Below are 6,641 nucleotides of genomic sequence, written 5' to 3' on the forward strand. Positions count from 1 at the left end.
CGATCGAATTAGAAATCACATGCCTGCCCAGCACCGATTTTCGGCTTCACTCTTAGCCCAAATTTATGCAAAAGCAAAAGAGCTCCCCGCCGACCCCGACATCCCCAGCCGTGTGATTAGGCCAAGCTCTAGCCCTATTTGCATTCGATTCGCTGGTAGCCGCCACGGAATTGCCAAAAATTGATGTATATCAGGGGGAGCACACACAGTCAGTCTGCAGGTTGGTAAATGCCAGGTTGGCCCAGGCCCAGACCCAGGCAAAAGAAAAAAAAACACAACAAATTGATGGCTATCTCGAGTTATGAGGCGTTATGGAAATGGAAATTGCATTTCACAGCCACGGACCACTCAAAAGTGACAGTTGAAAGCGACGACGATTTAACGAATTAATGTTTTCGTGTTTATAATTTCGGATCTCCGATTCGAAAGTGACAATTCCGGGGGAGGCAACACTGACTTCCACGGGCCGGACGGTCTTTAAATTTAAAGATGCTTAACTGGGTGAGAGGAACTTTAGCACCGCCAGTAATTGGGCTAACAAATTGAGGTTTCTCCCACTTGGGGCAATAAATCGGATTCAAATGTGCATTAAAAACAAATTTTATTGACTTGAGAAAAGTTAGAGGCGATAAATCAAGAGGAGAGACAAAGCTATAGCTTAAGTAAACTTTAAGAGAAATATTTACAAAGGTGAGCTAAAGAAAAAGTATAGATTTAGGCCAGAAGAAAGAAGTACAACAAATGCTTTAGACACATTTTTAAAATTGAATATTTAGCAAAAGAAATCTTAAAGAATAAGAGCACATTTTGGAGCATAGTTAGGCTTTTGTCAAACCTATGTAAGATTTTTCAAACAACATCTAACTGTGAAAAAAATGCTCTGGTACCTGTTCTTTCTTTTTCAATAAATAAATAATTTGAACATTATTAATTATCTTCATGGTTATAATTTTGCAATTTACCACTTATTTCCTTTGTTTATCTTTTCCCTGTGGTAATGGTATTAGCCACTGCCTCGATGGCTGGACTGGTCGTGGCACCGCAAGAATCACTTTCAGATGCCTCAGACCGCAGCTTCCTGCCCCCTTTCACCTGGACTCCCCTCCCCGCTGCTGCCAGGGGCTCATTAAATGTGAATTTGCACTTCTTTGCGGCCTAATGGTATGCTTCCTTGTGGCACGACGACGACGACGAGTGGAAGTTGTCAACGGCCAACAATTAACTGATGCAGAGCCAGGGACGGCGACAGAGCCAGTTGGCCAGTTAGCTGATGGCCAGGCCAGATCTTTTGTTGCCAGCCCCTTGCCTTAATTGTGCCAAAGTGCTGCCAATTTTTATTGCCGACTTATCGCTTGATTTCCCCCATTCCGTACCCCTTTCCTCGCAGCCAGCCCATTTTTGCTGTACTTCACTTAATGAATACCGTTAGCCAGTTGCAGCCGCAAGTTGCAAGTTGCAAGTTGCACGCTGCAAGTTGATTTTTCGCAACGCATTCGAAGAACAAACATCAAACTGCTGCTGCTTCGGCTGCTGGGGACCCATGGAGCGCTATCAAAACTAATTTATATGCAAATGCAGTTCAAGTAGCTGCAACAAAAGACAAAGTCAAAGACGTGGCAGCGGAGGCCTTGGCGGAAAATTCGCGGCACCAGCTCAGGCGGTGGAAAACTCCTCAATAAACAGTGGGAAGTCAGAAGAGTTCTGATCTCAGTTCTTATACCATCAATGCACATTGAAAAACTATGTGTACTTGGTGTGAAATGGTTTTAAATAATCTCTGAATTTATTGTTTCTTAAAAGAAACAATCATCAATTACTATAAATATAAACAAGAAAGCGAATTGCAGTTAGCCATAGGATCATGGGTTCGAATGTTCAATCAATCATAACTAAGCCAAAAATGCTTCAATTTCAATTCGGAAAGCATTCCTGTGCTAGTTTTTATTGGGTATTGGAATCGGCATACTGGGTTTTCAAATTTAAAAAATTCAATTTTTTGTCAAATTTTGACAATTTTAAAAATTTTCAATTTTCGAAAAAATTTCAAAATTCTATTTTTCGACCGGACATGGCTAGTTTGATTCAGCTTTTGATGCTGATCAAGAATATATATGGTTTATGGGGTCGGAAATGATTCCTCCATTGTTTTATAAGCTTCTGATTAATACTTATTCTCTGCAAAAAGGTATAAAAACTGTCAATTTTTTCGAATAATCAACGTTTTTCAAACGTCATAATAAAGCCAGAAACGCATACATTTCAAATCGGAAAGCTGTTCTGTGTCAGTTTTAATAGCGCTAAAAAATCTGCACACTGCGTTTGTAGATGCTGTTAAAAGATTCGGACTAAAATTAAAATAACCAGCTAAAAGGTATAAAAAACAGGCCTTTTTTTTAAGTAATCAGTGTTTTTTAAACATCATAGATAAGCCAAAAATGAGTTAATTTCAATTCTGAAAGCTGTTCTATGCTAGTTTTTACTAGATTAACAAATCTGCATACTGGGTTTTCAAATTTAAAAAATTCAATTTTTTCGTCAAATTTTGACAATTTTAATGATGTAACCCCTTATAAAATTTTCAATTTTCGAAAAAATTTCAAAATTGTTAATTGTTAAATTAAATTCACTTTTGACTGCCACTTTTTCAATTTCACTTTGAGATTTTATGCTGTACATTCCCAAAAGATATTTCTTGAAATTTTCCAATTTTTCCCGAGTGCTTCTCGTTCTGTGTGTGCGAAAATTCAGGCGAAGAGTCGACACCAACATTGGAGCAGCACACACGGCATGATTTACCGTAGAGAACAACAAAGAAATTAATTAACTGCACTTGTATTAGATCCCTGTCCAAGGTAGCTGTGTGTGCCACTGTGTGTGTGAGTATCTGTGAGTGAGTGCATTAGCTTGGCAGTTAAATGCCCCACGAGCAAGTCGCAAGTCGCCCAGCCCGCTAAAAGTTGGCATTTGACAGTGTCGGGAGCAGGAAAAACTGGCTGGCGCGGCATTAACTCACTTTGCATTTGCAGCTAAAGTCGAAGCGTTTTTCGCTGTTCCTTTTAAGTTTTTTGTGGATTTTTTTATGCTGCTCAGCAAACAAGTGGCGGCGAGCCGAGCTGCGATTGCATTTAGCATTTGCAGCGACTAATTAGTGCTCATGTCGCCTGCCAAAACCTATCGAGCGGCGGCCAGGGGTCATTCGCCTGTCCAAAACTGGCCTAGCGACTGTTGTCCTGCTGTCAGCATCAGCTTCAGCATCAGCAGCAGCAGCTGATAACTCTTTATTTCTTAATTAGCAGCCAGTGTGCTCCAGTTGCACCTGTCCCCCTGTCACCCCTCTCTGGGTGTTAATTTCAAAATTTCAACGCGTGCCGCCACAAGCAGAGGCAGAAGAATTGCTGCTGCAGTTGCTGCTGGTTGCTGTTGCTGCTGGTGCAATGCGTTGACAGCAAATGCAATTTGAACTTGATGGCCGACAACGTGACACGCATATTAAGGAGCAGCCGAGCTCCGGTTTTGTAATATATGTGGTACACACGGGCTGGACGACGAGGCGAGGCGAAGCGAGGCGAGGTGACCAGGCGGCGCTTTAAATACGCACAAAGCGGCCTCGCATGCGCAATTAGTCGTGATTGAGTCGCAAGTTTGTTTAGCCATCGAGAAGAGGCAGCTCGAGATGAAGAAACTACGGCAAAATTGCTCCAAACACGGGGCACACACCGCACCGCACACACCAAACACCACACCACACCACACACCGCAGCACACACAGGCACAGGCGTGGAAAACTCTCACTTTTGACGGGCTCATGCTTATGGCTTTTGGCTCTTTTGTGTCTTAACAGTTTCTTCCATTTTGTGTAATTTTCGATTAACAATTTCGATTAGGTTTTGCGTCTTTTTGATTGATTGAAATGTCTTGGGTTTTCGGTTTCAGATACTACTACTACATCTTTTTTTTATCTTAAACTTTTTCGTTGGTTTCTAGCCGGGGGCATACCACGTTTCGAGTGTGTTACAAAAAATTAGGCACCTTTTCTATATTTCTCTTCTGGGCTTTTTTTTATGTTATCCGTAGACCAAGAATGGAGCTCTGGTGCGAGGTTGCGCGATAACGAAATCGAAACCGAATCCGAGTCGGAAACCGATCTGAACCGCACTCGAGCACTGTTTAAGCCAAACTGCGGCCGGCAAAGCCTTGGCCAGCGCATAAAACTGCGCCAGGTGTCTCTGGTTGCGAGAAGAGAAACAGTGCCAAGGCGAAGAGCGAATGAAAAGAGAGGAGCTGCCGTTGCGGCGGCGGTCGAAGAGAGATTTATGACGGACAAGTTTGTGCCTTAAGTCTTTCGTTTGAACAGCTGATTGCGAACGCGCCCGCTCGCTCACAAATTGATAAGTGCACAAATGTTTATGGCCACAACAACGATGGCGATGGCGACGGCGACCTCGACCCCCCAGGCTGGCTGGCACTGGCTGGCAAACAAATAGCCGCACACATTCGGCCATAAATTGTTGGCCCGCCGAACGCTTTTCGCCCGCTAGCTGGCGGCCAGCACTTTTCCGGCCATTCCCAGACATTGTCACTCCTCCAAAGCAACACCCCCATCCCGCGTCCGGATGATTCATGGGCGGCCGTTCAGACCGTTGGTGTCGATTATTTAATCTGCGTATTAGCGCGAATATCTTTTATTTTGGTCGCCGCATGCGGTTTCTTTATTGACTCACCGACTTTTGAAAGTGGGTCAGTGTTAAAGATTTTTCGCCTCTCATTTATTGGGATTTTTTTATGAGTTATCAGTGTAGCGGTTATATAACACTGAGTGCAGTCTATTGTTGCCATTGAGAGGGAATGATTCAGTTTGGTTTCACACGAGGATGCTGAAATCTGAGTCCAAGCCAACATAAATATTTGGGTGAAGACACATCATGGTTTTATGATGCGGTCCGTAATCAATGGAGTTTTTATTAGTATTCTAAGGCACACATCAAATGTGCAGCATAAAATGTGGAATTAAAGTTGTAGATTACTTCCTTTATAACCCCAATGGCTGAGAAACAAGACTATTAGCTTGGAGATTTATTTAGATATTACTTTGTATAATTTCGGTTAATAAACTATGTATAATAAAAGATAATATGGAAAAATGTATTTCATATAAAGTGGTATTAGTGGTATTAATAAACAACTTTATTTGGTAATAGGTCACATTATGATTGAAATCTAAAACTTAAGAAGAGTGGCTCATTCTTGTAATAATTCACTCATATTCCGTGAAACAATAAACGATATATATAGTAATGTCACAGCAAATCAATGATCTCTCGAACATGATGCATGTTCACTCGATCAAGAACATGGGTAATTAGTAATCACTTATCTTGCAGGCTGATGTTTATGTTCTAGTTGAGATCCCTGCTGATCACTTCAGATTACTGCGAACTGAGGCGATTAGCATGATGCTATCCCTCAACTCCTATCAAATTCAACTCAAATTGCCGGCTGGAGCTCTGCTAGAGCTAACCGGCTTGAAAAATTAACACTCGAACAGTGTAAATGGCCTAGCGATCGGTTTAGTGCAGTTCAACGAACGAACGTTGTGCCGGGTTCTCGATCGCTGATCATGGCGAAAAGTCGGGGAACATTCATTCATGCCTGACTGCGCGCTGATAAATGGATCCCCGAGTGGATTCCTGCACAGCAGAGCAGTTCAATGACAGAATACTCAACACTGATCGGTGATTGTCGACGAATCCGGGGATCGGGGTTGGGGAATGGGGATCGGGGATTGGGTATCGTGGATCGGGGTTTGTGGATCCATGTCGATTGCTGGGATGTAACTACTGAATTACTCAGACATCAATTTAGCCAAGATCATTTAACACTGCCATGGCCAAACGATCATAAATCAGGTCCGAATGAAGTTGTAACCAACACATAAAGTAATCAGTAGGTATAGGATTTAAGAGGATATCAGCTGAAAAACTAGAAAATCTATATAAAGACTTTTCAGCGCGAAATAAATAGGTAAATTCTCGACTTCTTTAAGCCAAGTTTAACGCTCCTCCTCTCTACTCAACCCACCTATTTTTCCTTTTATTAATTCCAACTGTTATGGGTCGGTCTGCCAATTTAGCCCGAAACTAAAATATCTCAATTCTGCCATAAAAACTCCCCATGACATCTTTTTTTTATCAATATTTAATTTGGCTCTAAGCGTTCGATGTAAGCCGAAAATCGAATTCCACCTTACTGACCCATTTAGCCAGCTCCTCAACCCCGCGGCTGGGTAACCCAACGCAGCAAGTGGCACTCTGCGGCTGCTGGCCAAGATGTGGCGATGGAGATGAAGACGGAAACGAAGTTGGAGTCGCAGACGCAGATGGAGGCAGAGGTGGCATGGGGCAGGTGGCCGGGGCAAAGCCAGTTGTAGTCGGACTCACCGCTTGAAACTTGATTAATCGTTTACACGTGAATCAAATCTCGAATCGTTAATTTAAATGGGTAACACAATGGACGGAGCTGGGTACAAAATGCTGCCAATATATTGCCAATTATGCTGGCTCCCAGAGAAACATTGTAAATTTTAAGTAAGGCGTTACATTCGAAGAAATATTTGGCAAGAAATTAGCTTAAAATATCATAGA

The sequence above is a fragment of the Drosophila serrata genome, unplaced genomic scaffold (genome assembly GCF_035046125.1).
Source record: "Drosophila serrata isolate PLE 108 unplaced genomic scaffold, ASM3504612v1 contig_360, whole genome shotgun sequence".
NCBI classification, from domain to species: Eukaryota; Metazoa; Arthropoda; class Insecta; order Diptera; family Drosophilidae; genus Drosophila; species Drosophila serrata.